Source organism: Tamandua tetradactyla, assembly GCF_023851605.1.
Source record: "Tamandua tetradactyla isolate mTamTet1 chromosome 22 unlocalized genomic scaffold, mTamTet1.pri SUPER_22_unloc_3, whole genome shotgun sequence".
In the NCBI taxonomy this organism is placed as follows: Eukaryota; Metazoa; Chordata; class Mammalia; order Pilosa; family Myrmecophagidae; genus Tamandua; species Tamandua tetradactyla.
This window is the reverse complement of record NW_027518253.1, coordinates 1440798-1462926: the sequence shown is the minus strand read 5'-3', so window position 1 is coordinate 1462926 and position 22129 is coordinate 1440798. Positions and strand designations below refer to the sequence as shown.

Sequence of the window (22129 nt, the reverse complement as noted above, 5' to 3'; positions counted from 1 at the left end):
GGGCCCTTATCAAGATTGACAAAAAGAAGAAGAGAGAGGACGCAAATAAATAAGATCAGAAATGGAAGAGGAGACATAACTACTGACCTCACAGAAATAAAGGAGGTAATAACAGGATACTATGAACAACTTTACGCTAATAAATACAACAATTTAGATGAAATGGACGGGTTCCTGGAAAGACATGAACAACCAACTTTGACTCAAGAAGACATAGATGACCTCAACAAACCAATCACAAGTAAAGAAATTGAATTAGTCATTCAAAAGCTTCCTAAAAAGAAAAGTCCAGGACCAGATGGCTTCACATGTGAATTCTACCAAACGTTCCAGAAAGAATTAGTACCAATTCTCCTCAAACTCTTCAAAAAAATCGAAGCAGAGGGAAAATTACCTAATTCATTCTATGGAGCCAACATCACCCTCATACCAAAACCAGGCAAAGATATTACAAAAAAAGAAAACTACAGACCAATCTCTCTAATGAATATAGATGCAAAAATCCTCAATAAAATTCTAGCAAATCGTATCCAACAACACATTAAAAGAATTATACATCATGACCAAGTAGATTCATCCCAGGTATGCAAGGATGGTTCAACATAAGAAAATCAATTAATGTAATACACCATATCAACAAATCAAAGCAGAAAAATCACATGATCATCTCAATTGATGCAGAGAAGGCATCTGACAAGATTCAACATCCTTTCCTGTTGAAAACACTTCAAAAGATAGGAATACAAGGGAACTTCCTTAAAATGATAGAGGGAATATATGAAAAACCCACAGCTAATATCATCCTCAATGGGGAAAAATTGAAAACTTTCCCCCTAAGATCAGGAACAAGACAAGGATGTCCACTATCACCACTATTATTCAACATTGTGTTGGAGGTTCTAGCCAGAGCAATTAGACAAGAAAAAGAAATACAAGGCATCAAAATTGGAAAGGAAGAAGTAAAACTATCACTGTTTGCAGACGATATGATACTATACGTCGAAAACCCGAAAAAATCCACAACAAAACTACTAGAGCTAATAAAGGAGTACAGCAAAGTAGCAGGTTACAAGATCAACATTCAAAAATCTGTAGCATTTCTATACACTAGTAATGAACAAGCTGAGGGGGAAATCAAGAAACGAATCCCATTTACAATTGCAACTAAAAGAATAAAATACCTAGGAATAAATTTACCTAAAGACAAAAAACCTATATAAAGAAAACTACAAAAAACTGTTAAAAGAAATCACAGAAGACCTAAATAGATGGAAGGGCATACCGTGTTCATGGATTGGAAGACTAAATATAGTTAAGATGTCAATCCTACCTAAATTGATTTACAGATTCAATGCAATACCAATCAAAATCCCAACAACTTATTTTTCAGGAATAGAAAAACCAATAAGCAAATTTATCTGGAAGGGCAGGGTGCCCCGAATTTCTAAAAACATCTTGAGGAAAAAAAACGAAGCTGGAGGTCTAGCGATGCCGGACTTTAAGGCATATTATGAAGCCACAGTGGTCAAAACAGCATGGTATTGGCATAAAGATAGATATATCGACCAATGGAATTGAATAGAGTGCTCAGATATAGACCCTCTCATCTATGGACATTTGATCTTTGATAAGGCAGTCAAGCCAACTCACCTGGGACAGAACAGTCTCTTCAATAAATGGTGCCTAGAGAACTGGATATCCATATGCAAAAGAATGAAAGAAGACCCATCTCTCACACCCTATACAAAAGTTAACTCAAAATGGATCAAAGATCTAAACATTATGTCTAAGACCATAAAACAGTTAGAGGAAAATGTTGGGAGATATCTTATGGATCTTACAACTGGAGGCAGTTTTATGGACCTTAAACCTAAAGCAAGAACGCTGAAGAAGGAAATAAATAAATGGGAGCTCCTCAAAATTAAACACTTTTGTGCATCAAAGAACTTCATCAAGAAAGTAGAAAGACAGCCTACACAATGGGAGACAATATTTGGAAATGATATATCAGATAAAGGTCTAGTATCCAGAATTTATAAAGAGATTGTTCATCTCAACAACAAAAAGACAGCCAACCCAATTACAAAATGGGAAAAAGACTTGAACAGACACCTATCAGAAGAGGAAATACAAATGGCCAAAAGGCACATGAAGAGATGCTCAATGTCCCTGGCCATTAGAGAAATGCAAATCAAAACCACAATGAGATATCATCTCACACCCACCAGAATGGCCATTATCAACAAAACAGAAAATGACAAGTGCTGGAGAGGATGCGGAGAAAGAGGCACACTTATCCACTGTTGGTGGGAATGTCAAAAGGTGCAACCACTGTGGAAGGCAGTTTGGCGGTTCCTAAAAAAGCTGAATATAGAATTGCCATACGACCCAGCAATACCATTGCTGGGAATCTACTCAAAGGACTTAAGGGCAAAGACACAAACGGACATTTGCACACCAATGCTTATAGCAGCATTATTTACAATTGCAAAGAGATGGAAACAGCCGAAATCTCCATCAACAGAAGAGTGCCTAAACAAACTGTGGTATATACATACGATGGAATACTATGCAGCTTTAAGACAGGATAAACTTATGAAGCATGTAATAACATGGATGGACCTAGAGAACATTATGCTGAGTGAGTCTAGCCAAAAACTAAAAGACAAATACTGTATGGTCCCACTGATGTGAGCAGACATTCGAGAATAAATTTGGAATATGTCATTGGTAACAGAGTCCAGCAGGAGGTAGAAACAGGGTAAGATAATGGGCAATTGGAGTTGAAGGGATACAGACTGTGCAACAGGACTAGATACAAAAACTCAAAAATGGACAGCACAATAATACCTAATTGTAAAGTAATCTTGTTAAAACACTGAATGAAGCTGCATCTGAGCTATTGGTTTTTGTTTTGTTTTGTTTTGTTTTGTTTTGACTTTACTATTATTACTTTTATTTTTGTCGCTATATTAACATTCTATATCTTTTTCGGTTATGTTGCTAGTTCTTCTAAACCGATGCAAATGTACTAAGAATTGATGATCATGCATCTATGTGATGATGTTAAGAATTACTGATTGCATATGTAGAATGGTATGATTTCTAAATGTTGGGTTAATTTCTTTTTTTCCGTTAGTTAAAAAAAAAAAAGAGAGAAGGGGTAATTGGAGCTGAAGGGATACAGACTGTACAACGGGACTGGATATAAAAACTCAGAAATGGACAGCACAATACTACCCAATTGTAATGCAATTATGTTAAAACACTGAATGAAGCTGCATGTGAGGTATAGGTTTTTTGGTTTTTTTTTTCTTTCTATTAATGTTTTAATTCTTATTCTGTTGTCTTTTTATTTCTTTTTCTAAATCGATGCAAATGTACTAAGAAATGATGAATATGCAACTATGTGATGTTACTAAGAATTACTGATTGTACATGTAGAATGGAATGATTTCTAATTGTTTTGTTAATTCTTTTTTTAATTAATAAAAAAACTATAAAAAAAAAAAAAAGAATGGCCATGACGAATGTTCATCTCTCCATGGGTGACTCTGACATAATCTTAATGAACCTGGGACATTTTTATTGAGTAAATTGAAGCATTTACTTCCTACTGTTTGCTTTAAAAACTATGTCTGTTTATAGTAAATAACACAAAAGAATTTGAAATATAAACATCAAATAATTAGTTAAGCAAGGTGTATAATATATCCAATGATGGAATCCTACACTGATATTACAAATGATATTGAAGAGAAATATTCATTGGCATGGAATGATTTTGCAGTTACATGTTGGAACAATTTTTCCTGTTAATATACTAAATTTCACAAGCTTAGAAAGTCTTTTGAAAGCTCTCAACAATGAGATGTTTCTTCTCCCTAAACTGCAGATTCTCAAAATCACTTTTCCAAGAAGGTTGTTTTAACTTCAGTATGATAAACAACAGTGGACCTCGAGACTTCAGGTCTACCTCAGCTTTCACAACTCAGGAACCTAGGGACTTAGTTTCAATTTTATGATTTTTAAAATAAGGAGGAATTAGATAACTTTGAATACATTTTCATGTACCATCCTGATATTATGTCTTTGCCACAAATCTAATACAGTGTTCTGGAATTCACTGTCCCCTCAAACCGTGCCTTGGGCCTAGTGTAAAATTTAATTAGGCCTTAATGAACTCTCATGTGACCATCTACTCTGCTGACAGTGGCAAAAACCTAACTTCTACTAAAATAACAACTGGGTACCACAATTCCAAATTGGCAACTTCTTACATGTTGCAAAAACAACTAGATGCCATGAACCTGAAAATCCACATATGAGCAGAAACCAGCCTGGGGCTTTTACACAATGACTAATAGGAAACCCAGATAGCAGCAGCCAGTCAAAGGCATTACATCACTTTCATAACATGGAGCATGGATGAGTCCCAGTTTTCATCTTTAAGAAAAGTCCCATTTTTCCTCTCCAACCTTGGCCTGAATAGGTTCTGTAGTAAAACTTAATGCTGAGTGCTCAATTTGTGGTTTCAATTTACTTTGTCCTCTTTAACTGTCCTTTGAGACCAGGTTGGAGGAGGAAGGAGGAAGGACGTTCATTTACCTTTTGATCCCTGGGTTCTGAGGAGGTAAGATTAGGTCACTACACTCCATAATTCTGACCTGGTGGTGCTCAGGAATAAAGACTGTGTGTTTTATTGTGGAAAAGGGGATGGACTATAGAATATAACAATGAATATCTAATTGCCTATTATCTGCTTATGTGGTAATTGTGGGCAAATCACTTTCTATTTCTGAATTTTTAGCTGCTTTATTAAAATGGAGACAGTGGCACCAATCCAAAGGATGGTTGTGTGGTTAAATGGGTCAACAATGAAGAAAATACTATGCTTTGCAATAAAAGCAGCTCCCCTCTGAGAATATACTACCCTATTTAATACAGAGCATGACAAAGGTTATGTGTTGGTGGTACATGGGATAAAATAGACTCAATTAAAAGATGAGTATCTGAGGCTTGCAGAGATTCAGCTGCCCACTTACCGGCAGCCGTTGGCTTTGGTCCAAAGTCTCTCCGGCACTAAACCTGATGTCTAAGCAGCAGCACCCAGACCTGCCGCGCCGATGTGGTGGGTGGAGGGTCCACGCCCCGCGCGGCCTCCCCAGGCCTTCACCTGTCCACCCCGCGGCAGCGCGCGAAACCTCCAGAGAAGGAAGGGTCCCGACCCTCCTCAGACTCGGCCCCAGGCTCTTCCCAGGAGGTCCTGTCGACACATTCCACGACCCTCCCCTGACCCGGGCCGGAGGCCCTCCCCAGGCTACATCCTAACCCTTTCCCGACCCTCCCCTGACCCTGGCCCGAGACCCACCCCAAGGCTGCACCCTGCCCCTTTCCCGACTCTCCCCTGACCCCGACCCTCCCCTGACCCCAGCCCGAGGCCCTCGCCAGGCCGCACCCGGACACCTTCCTTGACCCTCCCCTGACCCCAGCCTGAAGTCCTCCCAAGGCTGCACCCTAACCCTTTCCCAACCCTCTCCTGACCCCTGCCTGGGGCCCTCCCCAGGCTACATCCTAACCGTTTCCCGACCCTCTCCGGAACCTGGCCCAAGGCCCTCCTTAGGCCGCACCAGGACACCTTCCTCGACCTTCCCCTGACCCCCTACCCGGCCCCTCCCAAGGCCGTGACCTGACCCTTTCCCGACTCCCGGAGATGGTGGCAGCTCCCAAGGCCCAACTCTGCCCAGTCGCTGAGACCCCGCAGTCCCCGCCTTGGCCTGACACCCACAGAGCGACCTTGGACATACCTGCAGGGGCTTGGCCTCCCCTCTCGACCTGCGCCGAGCACCGCCCCTGTCTCTGCTCCTCCGAGGAACCCCGAGACTCTGCCGCCTGCTGCGGAGACACAGCCTGGGACAGCCCGAGTGTGGGCAATGGCTGCACATGCGCAGAGCGCGTGGGACAGGGCACGCGCTATTTTGTTGATGTCACAGTCGTTGGCATGGGCGGGGCGTGTCCTGCTGAGGCGGGGTCTGCGGGAGGCCTGGGCAGTTTGAGACCCACAGAGTGGACTGGGATCCACGGACGCCCCCCACCCAGAGCTTTGAAGATGGAAGCCTACCCTGAGGAGATACCGTGAATGTTGGTGAGTAATTTAAATAACCACCTGGAAATTGTCTGGTAGTTCAGCAAACGATAACACCCTCTGAGAGACGACTTTATCTTAGGAATGCTGGCCTTCAAAATTGTGCAAACAGTACATGGGGAGTGCAGTAAACTAGAAAATATATATGAGCTGGAGCAGAAGACAAGGGCCATACACACCCCTTCCTAAAAGAGAACGAAGAAGCTTGATATTAGATGCACACTTTTAAAAAGCTTTACACGATTTTTATCCTAATGGCAGAAAGTTTTGTAACTATCATTTCACGACGGAATATATACTGAGTCTCCTTCATGGTTAGTAACTTATGTTGTCAGTTTACTCGTGCCAACAAGAGAATCATTACAAATGTTAAATTTTTCATTATGAAATTAATTTTTAAATGTGCCTGATCCATATTGGGATATGTACACATACATATATGTAAGTACATACATATATGCAAGCACACAAACATGCACCAGTTTTCAGGATGGCAGTTACTAGACAAAAGCAGTGGATTCTTTTGCCTGATGCACGCACCCCATGTATCATTTGCACCAATTTTCATTCCTCCAGTACCCAAATCCTTGTTTTGTTTTCATTGTTTGTTTAGTTTTTGCTTATTTATTTGTATATTTGGTATCACAGTTCTTCAGTGACTTTTTTAAATAAAATTACCAAGTGGTTGATGCTATCCAGTGAATCTCCTTGTTTAAGCTTAGTCCTCATTGCCTACATTATACAGCACCAACTCAACTTCCCTTTAGTAATCAACATCAATCCCCCTGGCTGGTGAAATCTCATTCTCTATACATGGATGAATATGTATAATATTGACAGATCTCTCCCACATTATTCTATGTTCATCTTGGATCTTAGTTTTTCTCAAATGCACACAGATACCTGCCAATATATGAAAGTCCTGGCTACATTTGATTAATCATGGGAAAGGCAAATAGCTAAATCAAAATAATTAAATCACATCCCTGGGATATTTAATGCTTGGGCTGACATAATGTTTCCCCATTAATAATTGTGAATATGAAACTCATGGACTGACTTTGTGTTCTCAATCAGTGAGCAAGGTGAATGTGCTGGGAATCTGAAAAGCTTCCTAGGCAAAGAAAAAACTGAATGAAAAGATGACAGAAATGCCAGGTTGCAGTTGTTTCCCTCTTGTATTCTTATCCATTAATAAGGATGAAGCCTGTTATAAGAAAGTCAATGTCTTCTTGATATAGAAATTGTATTTTGAGGGAATAATAAAAGCAAAACAATTATTTAAAAGTACAATAGAAATTCACAAGGGCAAGGGTACAGGGTTGGATTAGTGATAATTGATTTGGTTATTTCTTACACCTCTAATGTGGTGAAGTTTATAATACAAGTAAATGTTAAATTAATTGAAGAATCAAACCTTCTTTGACAAATGGAACGAACTAAGTGCTTCATGAGAAAGAATATGAACTGATATAAAAGAGAATTGAAATGCTAAAGGACAATCCATGAATATGTGATAAATAAATGTACCCAATACATTTAGCTAATGTAGTTAATTAAAAAGGCAGTGACCTCAATGATATGCAACAATAAGTTACTATTGGACTTCAAGCACTATAGAATATATCCTGTGATTATGTTTTATCATAGGTATGTATGTGAGTGTGTGTCCTTATTATCAGCCAGGCTGCTGCATTGTTTCTTCTTTCCAAATTTGGTATATACAAACTCAACCAAGTAATACATACACCTATATTACTCTAGTACTACTTTGTCCCTCTTTAACCAATAGCACTGTTACCAAAATATATATTAAATTCTATTTTTACCACCAGAAGTGTCAGTACTACCACCAGAACATTATAATATTTGAATATTTAAAACATCAGATGTAAATGAATCAAGTCAAACTATACTTTTGATGATTGGAAATAATATGAAGATATACTACAGCATTCCACCATTTACAGTATCAAGTCCTGTACTCATTCTCAGTAATACTGAGAATTCCCATGGTTGGGATGACTCTTCAGTAGTCCATTACTTAGACCTCATCCTCTTAAGGAACTCCTGGCCCTTGGACAAAGTATCCTTCAGTGCACCTTTCATGGTTTCATTCCGTAGACTGAAGATGAAGGAATTCAAGAGAGGTGTGATGACACTGGAGAGTATAAAGAGGATCTCGTTGAGATGCAGGCTGCTCTTCTGGGAGGGACAGACATAGACAAAGATGGAGATCCCATAGCCCATGGAGATCACAGTAAAGTGAGAGGCACAGGTGGCAAAGGCTTTGTGTTGACCTTGGGCTGAGGGTATCTTCAGAATGGTGGAAATGATGTGAGCATAGGAGACCACTGTGGGTGAGAGGGAGCTGATGAGTAGGACAAGGGAGTTGAAATTCAACAACTCAATGGCATGTATATCAGCACAGGCCAAGTGGATGAATGGGGCACTGTCACAGAAAAAATGATCAATCTCATTGGGGCCACAGTATGGCAGTCCTGCTTTAAGGATGGTAGATGGTAGGATGAGGAGGAAGCTGCCTACCCAGGAGAGAATAGCAAGAGGGACACAGAGGGTGCCGGTCATAATTGTAAGATACTGAATTGTGCTGCAAATTGCCACATAATGGTCATAGGACATGACAGCAAAAAGGATACACTCAGTGCATACAGACAGGAAGAAGAAATAGGATTGGATGAAGCATTCACTAAATGAGGTTCTATTCCTTTCTGACAGGAAGCCTGCCAGCATCTTGGGAGCAGCACAGGTGGTGGTTAATATTTCACTGAAAGAGAGATTGCTGAGGAAGAAATACATGGGTGGGTGAAGCCTGTAGTCCACAAGGATCAGGGTAATGATGAGGGTGTTTCCAAGTACTGTCACCAAATAAGCCAATAAAAAATTTTAAAACAAGAGGCACTCTAGTGCTTGAGAGGTAGGTATCCCAATTAGAATGATATCTTGCACGATAGTCCAATTCTCTCTCTCCATGCTAGGTGGGTTATCTTTTCTCTTAGGAGAAATAAAAAAAAAAGAAATAAGTTAGATATACTATTCAGTAAAACAAGATAGTCAAAGATAAAGGGAATTGGACAATCTTATTCATTCTATTTCTGCCAAGAATAAATTATATTACTGAAAATGTGGCTCTGTTTAGTTTTTCTTATAACTTTCCAGATAAGAATATATGAACTTAAAGATAAAGGGAATTGGACAATCTTATTCATTCTATTTCTGCCAAGAATAAATTATATTACTGAAAATGTGGCTCTGTTTAGTTTTTCTTATAACTTTCCAGATAAGAATATATGAACTTCAGTGTTCTCAATTATAATGATATACAAAAACACCCTCAATTGCCTTTAAACAGTTAATTTTAACCCCAACATTCTTATTTTTACCAAAAATGTAAAAAAGACAGTAAGTAAAATTTCCTTATATATATACAATTATTGGTGAAAATGCATTGTAAGCAATTAATATATTTCTTTTTATAAAGTATTATTGAATTTCATAGGTGATTTTTTTCTTTTAATTAAACTGGCATGCATCAATATTTAATATATTGTCCAATTAACACAAAGCCTTAATTAAATCTTCAAGGCACAGACTAATTGGTTTATACAATTTTACCTCTATTTTTTATCTATTTAGAGTAGAGAGTACACTGTAAAAAATACCCCTTGCTGGAATGTAGAAATCAAAATTAATTTACATTGCATCCTTTAGATACTAAAAGCAGTCATCCCCATAGAATTTAAATTTTTACTAATATTTTTGTTAATGTTTATTGTAGCCAATGTAGAGTAATCTTATTAAATAGAATTTTTAAATGATAAAATAATAAATAGTTAAGGGGAATAGTTATGTAATGGATTAAACTTTTAAAACTCTTATTGTTTAGAGAATGAATTCTAGAACAATCCAATAGCATTTTGTTGATTATTTCACCATATGTCCATAAATCTGTGTGGTTGCAGTAGATATTTATTTCTTGCTTTAGCCACAATGTATGTTATAATACTTCTCTACTTATGATACAAATTAATGCCAGAGTTGGACTCACTTTATATAAATAAAATAAATTGGCAGAGTACACACAGAAAACTCTGAATGTGAAAGTGATGTGAATAGATTTGTCATATTAAATGAAGAATTTAAAAATAGCATGTGATTTAAGAGGGCAAGAAAGCCTCAAAGGAGATCCCCAAGGCAAAAGAAGTACAGGAAAATCAATTAGCAATTTTAAAAAAAGAAAAAACAAGTAATGTATCACACCACTAAACCTAGCATATCAATTATATTTGTAAAAAACAGCGGCAGTTAGCCAAGTATAACATTCAGAATGAAATAAATACAAAATTTTACTGTATGCAATTTGTATGAAACATATATAAATATAATGGATCAAAAAGTTTGAAAAAGCATTGGTATATATATATGTTAAAATATAGGGAGTAATATATAATAATGAAAAAATAATCCAACGTACTCTATGCTTAATGATCAAAACACCTGAGAGTGAAAAATAAGAAAAACATGGATATTATAAATAGTTGAAGGATTTGTAATAAAATTATGGAAATGCATGAAATATGAAAAGTGAGCTTGTTAAGTGAATCAACAGAATGTAAGATTCTATTCCTGGATTTTTAAATCCTTATCTCAAAAATACTTCATAATTCACGCCAAATCCATTTGTATATATTGTAATTCCAATCAAGTACCAGTATGATCTCTATTTTCTGCAATAGATCAAAGTAAAGAAATTCTGTACAGTAACTATTATGATTTTTAAATCTACCAGCATTGGTTATATACTATTAAACTACAGTAATTTGGGACAACAATCCAAAAACTCATGGACATTTTTAACCATTCATTTTAATTGAGGTGAAAATCATAAGGAAGAAAATTTCAAATTACAGAATATGAGTCTCCAGTAGTGCCTACCCTGCCAAAGAAGCTGCATTAGGTGACTGACCATGCAGGTGGGATAAGTACATGTAAAATGGAAAGAAGAGACTAGGCTCTTAAATATGGTTGTACTCTCAAATGATGTTATAATTAGAGTACTGCATGGTACTATGTAAGGGTTCAGCATAGGGAATGAAGGCAAAAAGAAAGAGAGGGAGAAAGAGATTTTTCAGGGAATATGCAAAAATATATAAACTGTAGACATAAGGCCATTGCATGATGGTTAAGGAAAGTGATGAGAAAATACTGACTACTACAGAAACCAAACCATGTGTTGGTGTTTTCAAGCAAATTTGGTGAGATTCTGTGTGTTATTAAATTGTGAATATAAATTCCTTAAGTCTTATTTAAATGAATCTACCTGAGTGGACAAGATTGCCCAACTTTCCCCAGCATCTATCCTTCAAATAATTCTCAGACATTTGCTATGGGTCAAGGCCATCTTTTCTTCAGGAGTAACATCTAGATGCAATTTTGTAAATATTCCCTGTAGACCTCTGGTCTCCTTTTCTAGGATATTTGACATTTTCCTTAACAATCCCAAACCTTGCTTGACAAGATTTCTCCTTTGTCTGGTGTAATTTCCTAATCTGAGGAAAAAGGAAGAGAATGCCATGACTTTGATCCATTTTTCTTTCCTGTGGAATCAGGGTTCAGAGCTGAGGAGATGGGGTTTGCATGGTAACTGCAGAGCCATATCCTTTCGGAGGTTGGGGTATAGTCAAACTAACACAGGTAAATTACTGCACAATCCTGGAAGAAGGTTTCACTGAGGAAAATAAGACTTTTAAATCAACACAGGACCCCTCAGGGGCAACTTTTACTAATGGAATAAAAGCAAGCTTCTTTCTACTCATCCTGCACATTTTGCTTTGTAAACTCATTAATACAGCTATTCCATAGAAATGCCAATACATATAGAAAACTTTACTTTCCCAGGAGAACTTTTAAAAGCACTGGGCCAAGGAGTTTCAACTAATGTGAACATTTTTTTCTAAACTGTTTATACAACCACAGAAGATATACATGTGTATTATATATTTATGTATGTATAAATATGTGTGTATGTATAATCTGCAATTATGCTACCTCAGCACTTCAGCTGGCTGTGCTTCAGAGATAGGAAAACTATTGCTCACTTATAGAGGGTGACTAGAATGAATATACAAAACTATTTCAAAAGCTAAAGTACCTGAATGTGAAATCAGGAAAACATAATTAGGTATGAGAAATAACAGAAGTATATAAATTAAAATTTGAGGAAAAATTACTCAGAGGTATAAAGTTTTAAGTTTTGTGGTGAATTACCATTAAATTTTTTATGATACACATATAACTTGCTAATAATTATTATATGTATTTGTACTCCCTGCTTTAACCCTTGATATCATATCAATTTTCTATATGACTAAACATTTCATTGCAATTTTTTCCATTCTTCTACTACCAAGCACTGATGATGACAGAAATATTCTTACCCTAGAGGGTTTGTGTGATTTTATGTAAATCTAGAAATAAAGAGTGCTGCCTAAGGTAATACAAGACATCACTAGTAGATGTATTGCCTAAGAAAAATATGACCAGTTGATAAGTATCTTGAATAAACTGGTACTTCATTAGGATGTGAAAGGTGGTAGCATTTGAACATGTGAATATGGTAGGAGAGAAAGGTTGCTTGATGGAGAAAAGAAATAATTATGATTAGAAGGCAGCAGTAGTGAAAACATTTGGAATAAGAAATAAATGTAGAATTAAGACAAAAGTTAGTAGAAACTAATTCTTTAGTGCTGTTTCATAGAAATGATATGTGTAAAGCAAAATCGTAGTGAAAACATTTAGAATAAGATATACCCTGAGGGCGAGCCATGATGGCTCAGCAAGCAGAGCTCTCTCCTGCCATGCGGGAGACCCAGTTTCGATTCCTGGTGCCTGCCCATGCAAAAAAAAAAAAAAATACCAGAAATGTAGAATTAAGACAAAAGTTAGTAGAAAATAATTTTTTAATGCTCTTTCATAACAATGATATGTGTAAAGCAAAATCAATACTGTGTATAAATAAATAAATTACCTCTGTGTTCAATTAAAATCAGCAAAATGATAATTTTGTACCACTATTCTATTCATAGATTGAAATTTGTTGTATATGTGGCCCAGTTTGACCTAGATGCCTGATTTATTCCTAAGTTATTCCCCTTTTTACTCCAGCCTTATTACTCATGAAGAAGACTCTACTATTGTAAGTTAGCCTTATTTCTACTAGGATGTTTCCAAATATAACAGGGACTGCAATTTTTGTCATGTTTCCTGATAGTAGCAGATTTGAGGGGATCCAATTCTCATCAAAAGTTTCCCAATATTTTCCACAGTATATTTTATCAGACATCCCCCAAAATATTAACCAGAGTCAGCACTCCTCATAAAAAATTCACCAGTAATATACAGTGCCTCCATTTCACATGAGAAGTATCCTCCTTCCTTATCTGAATTATCCCATATTATTATGTCCCAATTCTTCATTTCCCAAAATAATGCTAGGGTCTTCACATCTCACTGGAAGTTCTAAATATTTAAGTACTGTCCCCGTTCCTCATCAGAATCTCCCCAATAGTATACTGGTGCCATGATTCCTCATCAGAAATTTCCCAATATTATAGTATTTCTTCCAATTCCATTGCAACTTCATGAATAAAATTCCAGTTTTCCCATTCATCTTCAGAATTTCCCCAATATTATACTAGTGCCCCTTTCCTTATCCACAATTACCTCTTCTTGTGCTATTGTCTTCATTCATCATCTATACTTTCTAATATAACTTTAGTGCTTCCTTCATCATTAGAATTTTCATAACATGATAGTTCATTATAGAAGTTTCTATTTATTATGTAATTCCTCCAATTTCTGATTGGAAACTTATCATTATTAAATATATGCCATCAATCTCTATCATATATTTTCTAATATTTCACTGCTGACTCCATTACAAATCCAAATTTCTCCATTTATCAGTATCCACATTCCTCTTCAGACATTTGCTAATATAATTCCAGGACACTTCCTCATCAGAATATTTCTGATAATATTTTGTTGCTTGCATTCTTCTTCAGAAGATAGTAAAATATATGCTGCTGTTCCCATTCCTTATCAGATTTCCTCCATATGTTACCCATACCCTTAGTCTGTATCAAAATTCTCTTATTGTCTGCACCCACAATCATAATCAGAGTTCTACATATATCACACCATTCTGTTACTACCAGAAGTTTTATCATATAATACCATTGCCCAGATATTCATCATATGTTTCCCAATATTAAGGCAGGCCACTGTTTTTTTTTTAAACTCCAAATATTATATTGGTATCCCCATATACTTCAGATTTTGTCCACATGACACCAGTTCCCTTATCATCTTCAGAAGTTTTCCATTATGAAATTAACTCCACTATATCATAAGAATTTTCTCATCATATACCAGTGCCACTATTTCTTCTTCCTTTTCTTTTTTTAAATATAGAACACTTCACAAATCTGAGTGTCATCCTTGCACAGGGGCCATGCTAAACTTCTCTGTATCATTCCAATGTTGTATATGTGCTGCCAAAGTGAGCACTCAGTGCCCCTATTTCTTAGGAAACTTCTTATCAGAACTTTCCCAGTATTATATGAAATCTCCTCATTTCTCAACAGAAGTTTCTCTGTTTGTTTTAACAGTTCCACATTCCTCTTCAAAGTGTGTCCAATTTATTACACTATTTCCTCTTTATTGATCAGGAGTCAACTCACATGATATCAGCATTCCTATTCCATTTCAAAAGTTTTCCAATATTAGAACGGTGCACCCATTCATCAATATGTCTATCTACTCATATAATACAAGTGTCTACATTCTCTTTGAAAGATTTCCCAAATGACATCAGAGGCCACACTCTGAAAAGATATCTGTTATAAAAGAAAACATTTTTGCATCAGTATTTTCCCAATATTATACCAGGTTGATCATTGATCATCGGAATTTTTCTTATTGCATAATTGCCACATTTTCATCAGATGCTTTTCAATGTTATTCCAATGTCTCATTTATATTAAGTTTTTCCATATGATTATGGTTACCCTATTTCTTTTGAGAAGATTTTCAATAATAGTGCAGCCATTCATTTCAGGTATTCTGCCATATTATACCAATGTCTAATTTACTGATCTGAAGTTTCATAATATTATTTCAATGACCTAATATCTCTAGTAGTTTCCCTGTATTATATCAGAATCCCAATTCCTCATTGGAATATATTTCCCCAGTATTATACCAATGTCCTCATTTTTTATGAGAAATTGCAGAAGTTTCTTATGTTACTTGTATCCAAGTTCTTCAGATTTCCCATATTATACAAGTGAATGGATTCCTCATGGAAATTTTGTAAAATTGTTTCATCCCCACTACATGCCTATATCCAATTCTCCTTCAAAAATTTCCCAATATTATATGTATTCTATGTTTCTCATTGTATTTGTAGTACAAATTTCCAAATATTAAAATGCTCCTACCATCTTCATGGAAACTTTTCTATTATTATAACAGTATCCTCCAGTCTTCACAATATGCTTCCCCAAATTATACATATTCTTCCATATATTATTAAATGTCCAATATTAAGTCAATGCTGCAGTTACTTTTATGAAAATACCGAATATTATATCAGAACCCTAAATCCTCACAATGAATTTTACAGTATTATATTGATGCCTTCAATTTTCTTCAGGAGTTCTTCAAATTATACTAGTACCCCATTCCTCATTAGTAGTTTCTCCATTAAATACCAATGTCACATTTCTTTTCAGAAGACCCAATATTATATCACTGCCACAAATCCTCACCATAATATTTCCATATTATGTAATATCACTAGTTGTTCCTATGAGGTTTCACTGCCACCATTGCTTATTTGAAAATTTGCTATATTATTCCAATGTTCACATTCATCATCAGAAATTTCCCAATATTATACCTGTACTTTCATTTGTCTTTGCAAATTTCCCAACATTATTTCATTTCTCTAAATCTTTCATCAGTAATTTACAAATATTGCTTTGGTAACCTGAATTGTCATCAGAAATAATAACTGCTGTATATGTATACTTTCTTTGCAGAAAGGTTCTCATCTTCATACTAGCAAGCATATTCTTAATTGGGAGTTTCCCAATATGGTACAGATATAACTTCCTCATGAGAATGTGCCCAATATTATACCTGAGTCTCCATTCATATTGTAAAGTTTCTAGTAACATCTTTCCTCTTTAGAATTGTCTCAAGGCTAGTTTTATTATCTTTCACTTAACAAAAAATTTCTCCTAATATAACTGCACCACAGTAATTCAATGAAATTTTCCAAAATATTTTATACATTCAATGCTCTTCAACAATTTTCCAATATCATACAATTATCCCCATTCCACATTGTCTCTTTCTATTATATTGGTGATTCCATTGCACTTCAGAATTTCCTCCAATTATATTAGTGTCCCCAATTCTCATCAGAAATTGTCCCATATTATCCCAGAGCTCACATTCATTAATGGAAATATCTTAGATAGGACAATAAATTATGTGGCCATGAGCATGTAAGTCATTAAATGGTGATGAGGCAACTGGTGGGTCAAATATATATGTGTACTTCCCATGCTGTAAATAGTCTGCATGAATTTAATATTTTTGCATAACTGAGAAGCTATATAGTTAAATAAAGGATTGTGCTTTTCTGCTTACATGTTTATGTATTAAAGTACTCTGCCTTAATCTTGTATAGTGTTACCATGGGTAGCTTTCTAAAGCATCAGACATTATTTTAAATTAGCAAATAAATTAAACTTCACAAGCAACATATATATTTTCCAAATTTCATTCCATTATTAACATTTATTCTCTATGGGATTTTGTTCATTAAAAGTTTGTGTTCTGGTAATGAATCTCTAGAAATTTCCCAGTTTGCAGATTAGCAATAGATTCTTTCAATTCCCCATATCCATTTGACTTCAGTCATATTTTTATTTTTTATTTATTTATATTGTGAAAAGTAACATGTACACAAAAAAGCAGTAAATCTGAAAGCACACTACAACAATTAATTATAGAATGGAATTCAGAATTTGATGTGGATTACAGTTCCACAATTAAAAATTTTTCCTTCTAGCTTTTCCAAGACACTGAAGACTAAAATGAATATTGATACAATGATTCAACAGTCATAATCATCCTATCTTCTCTGTTATAGCTCCACCTTCTTCTTTGACATTTCTCCCAACATTTAGGGGCATTTTGGCTATGCCCATTATAACTTTTTCATGTTGAAAGCACTGTTGATAATATGGGATGGGAGATGGAACTATGTGATGTTCTGGAGAGGCTAGCCTCTTCTGGTTTCAGGACTCATCTGGCCTAGGAATTGATCTGGAGGTTGCAGGTTTCTGAAAAGTAATCATAGTGCATGAAAACTTTCTAGAAGCTCAGATAAAACCCTAAGTGTTCTTTAATATTGGCAGAAATGGTTTTGGTTGGAATTTGGCACATGATGAGAAATAGCAATATCTAGCTGAAGCTTGCATAAAGGTAGCCTCCAGAAAAGTCTCATGATCTATTTGAATTCTATAAGCCACTGATACCTTATTTATTTTTGTTAATCCCACAGTGCTAGGGCAAGGTTCAGCCCTGGAAGTTATATCCTACATTGCCAGGGAGACTTTCCTTCCTATATGCAGACACATTTTTTTTAAAAAATTGATGACTTTAGGTTCACTTAGAAACATTCTGCATTTTGTAAAGAAAATCAATAGCCAGCAAATACCAGGCATATGTACATAAAACACAGAAAACAATCATGCACACACACATTTCAACAATAATGCAGCTAAAGAATTGAAATTGATGCTGCATGTGGCACAACTGTATACTCATATTTTTAGTTTATTATGGTGAACTGAAAAGCTCAAGATCAGCAAAAGGAAAAGGTGTGTTGGGTGAAGTTCAGAAGAAAGGAGGTACAAGGTGTCAGTTGTCCTCTCCCAATGTAGTTGCATGGATGGGTGTAATTCATCCAGCAACAATGTATAACATCAACATGTCAAAGGAGGACAAATCAGTGAACCTCAAAGGAAATTTTGCCATCCAGTAATTTTATTGGTGATTAGTCACATAGGCATGCAACACAGATGTGATTGACCTCAGCTATTCAGACTCCAATTACCCCATCCCTGAGGTCAAACTGATACTGTGTGGTCCAAAGCCCCATGCATTCAAAAACAGTTATTCACAAAGATCACTTTCTTACTATAAACTACCAGGAGTGACACAATGTATACAGGTCACTCTTATGGTGCTGGTTGGGCCAACGTCTCAGAGGATACCTCTCACAGCCAACAGTCAGTCCTGTAGACCTTTAGAATGTGGAGAGCTCATTATCCTTATTCTTCTGAGTTAACCCATTACTGTAGAGTTCAGCTCCACAGCCCTTGGTCTAGATTCTCTTACAGTAAAATGATCAGATTTTTTCTCAGCATCTACATTTAGTATGTCATTATAACAGGTAAAGCAATAGTGTCAATATGGATATGTTTAACATTTGGAAGATCCAGGGTTGGGTAGGGATATACTTAAAGAAACAACTAACCCATCATATAAAAACATAAGTACATTTTAATATTCAGATTAATTTGATTACTCATTTTCCCCTTGATCTACCACTATGTGTACCTTGTAATAAACTGTGAAGAATTATTCAATGTAAAAAGTAACTGATTGTTAGGTAAATTAAGTTTTCCCTAATGCAAGATATTTTATATCAATATTAATCCTGAGGAGATTTTATCCTATCTCCAACCCATTTAATCATTACTATCACTGTTACCATATGACAATTTTTTTGCATATCTTTTTTTCCTGATTAGGGAATTTGTGGGCTTAGAGAATGATCTTGCAAAAAACACAAGATTCCCATATACCATACTAATATTAGCACTTACATTGTTGTTAAAGATTTGTTACAAGTGATGAAAGCACATGTTTATAATTGCTTTATTAACTATAGTCCATGGTTTAACTTAGGGTTCCCTATTTGTTCAATGTAGTTGTACGGATTATTTTTTAAAACTTTATTCTGTTACCATATATACAAGCTAACATTTACAACTTTAATCACATTCAAAAACATATTTCAGTGCTCTTAATGACATTCTCAGTGATATGATCAAAACCCCAATCCATTATCACAACATTGACATTATTCTAATTAAGAATTTTTTTATACTTTAAGCCTTTTCTCCCAATTCCCTATCCCCATCCCATCCCCTTGTAACTCATAATTTTGATTCTTATTTCAGTTGATAGTTGAATCATATGTGTATGTGTGTGTATATATATATGTACACACACACACATGCATACATATATATTATACTGTAACACTTATTTCAGTATGTTCATGGTACAATTCACTTCATTACAGAAGAAAAAACAATATTCACAGAGGTGCTTGATATGTCTTCCAAACAGAATCAGCTATTATAACAGATATTATTACATACAACATATACTATTGGGACAGGTATCATTGAAGTTTCTTTTGATAGTTATTGCTAGGTTTCAAGTCATTTGGGGGAATGTCAGTTATCATGCATCAGTTCATGGACTTATACTGGGATGAGTTTTCATTGATTGTTGTGTCCATTGGTTATCTGCCTACAGGGAGAACATGGATATTTTTTAGTTCCTGTGACTTCTGACTGTATTAAAGGATGTGTCTTCTCTTCTTTCTATTCTTGAGATGAGGATACTATTAGTGCACTGATATAAGAAGTGTCCTCAGATAATTGTATAGGTTTGGAAGTCCATGAGATTCACATAAATGTGCCCCTTGAGCCACAGAATCCAAGACATAATGCCACTGCCCATGGCTACTTTGACCTTATCTATTTCAAAAGAGTCAAGAAGTTCTGTTAATTCAGGGTGCATACCCTTTCAAAGTACTAGGTCCTAGCATTATTCAGCATTATTTATTGAGTCTGCTGGATCCACTTCACTAAAACCCTATCATCTTTTCAGACTTGCTCTCATCTTTTGCCTTCCTCTTGAAAGAGAAAATCCCTCTAATCTTGTTATAGCTTATAAATATTCTAGTTAATAAATCTTCTAGTGAATGAATGCTGCTCACCATTCAAAGAACAATGATGGCTAGATCAGCACCTTTCTTTCCCTAAAGTCCTTTCTGTCTTTGGGATAATGTTGTCAGATCCACCAGGCATGTTGTTGCCATTGTAGATGCCTAGCCTAAGGGAAGTTAGGGTATATGCTTTGTATCTAAATTAGGGTTTGATGAGTGGTAGGTTCACTTAAATGGTATTTAGCTTGAGTATATTATCAAGTTCTCCCATAGCCTTCTCAGCTTCCAAAAGCAGTGTGATCTTGGCCAACAATTAGATCCATCCTTCTGGGAATCTGATGTAATTATTCTAAGAGATACAGCTGATTCTCATATTTTTAGTAGTTAGGTTCTATAAAGTAATAGTGAACATTGAATTCACACCTATTGTAAAGTTGCTTATAGGGAAAATATAGGACTAAGTTCCTGCTAGCCTCTTGTCACAATATTTCTATCAACTGTAGCAGGCAGGCCTTCCCCTCTTTCTAGTTCAGCTGTGCTCTCTGTGGAAAATCCCCAAACCCCCTCTCCTTGCAGGCAAGTGAGATAAGGCATATTTCCTGGTATAGAGACCCCCTCCCCTAGCCTTCAGGAACTGGTAAAAATGCACCTAGGCAAATGAAGACATTCCTGGGGTGGGGGCCCCTCAATGGTTCAGCTCTGGGTCATTCTCAACTTAAATCAGCCAATTGTTTGCCTTGTCTTTAACATATTGTACAGTCTATAAAAGCTAAGGTTGTCTTTTGTTTGGGGCTCAGATTTGCAGGGGTTACTGCCTGACCCCTATGGCCATAGCAAATAAAACCTGCTTCCTGAAACTACAGATCCTTGGTCTCAGCCTGTTCTACCTTTGTGAAACGTTCCTTGAGGCCTGCGGCCTTGTTCCTGGTTTTCACGCTACACAACCATTCACTTCATAATCTTATTTTTTTCTTTTTTATAATGAAAGGAGAAATGAAACTCTTATTCTTTGTAGATGACAGGATTGTGCACTGAGAAATTCCAAGAGAATCTACAATTCTCATGGAATTAGCAATTAGTTAGAATTAGTAATAGTTAATTTAGCAGCACTACTGTATACAACAATGTCAACATATTAAAAGTCAATTTTAGTAATGCATATCAATGCTACCAAATTAGAAAACAAAATATACAAAAGATACCACTTGTGCCATCATCAGAAATAATAGTTAAGCAAAAACATAATAAAATATTTATAAGACCACTCCATAGAAAGCTATAAAATACTTTTGTGCAAAACTCAATACTTATATAATGGTGAACTGTGAAATGTCCATGGAATGGAAAGTTCAACATTAAGATGTTTCTCAATTCTCCCCAAACAAACTGATCCACAGTCCCAACACAATCTTATTAAAATTCCAACACAGTTTTTGTTCTGAAAATTGACTTGATTCTAAAATTTTATGTAAATACCAAGAATACAATGGGCTAAAAATAGTGAAGAAAATCTTTATGAAGAACCAAGTTGGAGGCTGTACACTTCCAGATATCAAAACTTAATTTAAAACCACAGCAATTAAATCCATTTTCTTGGTCTAAGAATGGATAAATTGACATTACAAACAGAATAAAAGTCTAGAGGCAGGCCCATATACATTTTTCACCACCTGATTTATGACAAGGTTTCATAACAATACAATGACAGAGGATGTTTTTCCTTCTTCAATAAATGATATTGAATGAACAGGATATGCATATGAAAAATAAAATGAACTTTGCCTCCCATCTCAGGCCATATACAACTCAGTGAACCATAGACTTAAATATATTTGGTAGAAAATAAAATTGGAAAATAT

At 35.7% G+C, this 22129-nt stretch overlaps 2 long non-coding RNA genes and 1 other non-coding gene across 6 annotated transcripts in view; 1 reads left to right on the top strand and 2 right to left on the bottom strand.

Annotated features, from left to right (window-relative positions):
* LOC143672995 (uncharacterized) overlaps window positions 1–5975 on the bottom strand; it is a 37447-nt gene extending 31472 nt beyond the window's left edge. The window contains exon 1 of the long non-coding RNA XR_013170125.1: window positions 5808–5975. This is a non-coding gene — a long non-coding RNA (uncharacterized LOC143672995). The remainder of the gene's footprint in view (window positions 1–5807) is intronic.
* Window positions 5976–6008: 33 nt separating this feature from the next.
* LOC143672994 (uncharacterized) overlaps window positions 6009–22129 on the top strand; it is a 94555-nt gene continuing 78434 nt past the window's right edge. The window contains exons 1-3 of one of the 4 annotated variants that reach the window (XR_013170124.1): window positions 6009–6145; window positions 8270–8423; window positions 8885–8967. This is a non-coding gene — a long non-coding RNA (uncharacterized LOC143672994). Of the gene's footprint in view, window positions 6146–8269; window positions 8424–8884; window positions 9062–22129 lie in introns of those variants that run through there. The other 3 variants (XR_013170122.1, XR_013170123.1, XR_013170121.1) reach the window with 3 other exon arrangements.
* On the bottom strand, window positions 14629–14734 carry LOC143673014 (U6 spliceosomal RNA). Its single transcript, XR_013170140.1, has one exon. It is a non-coding gene; the product is annotated as a U6 spliceosomal RNA (small nuclear RNA).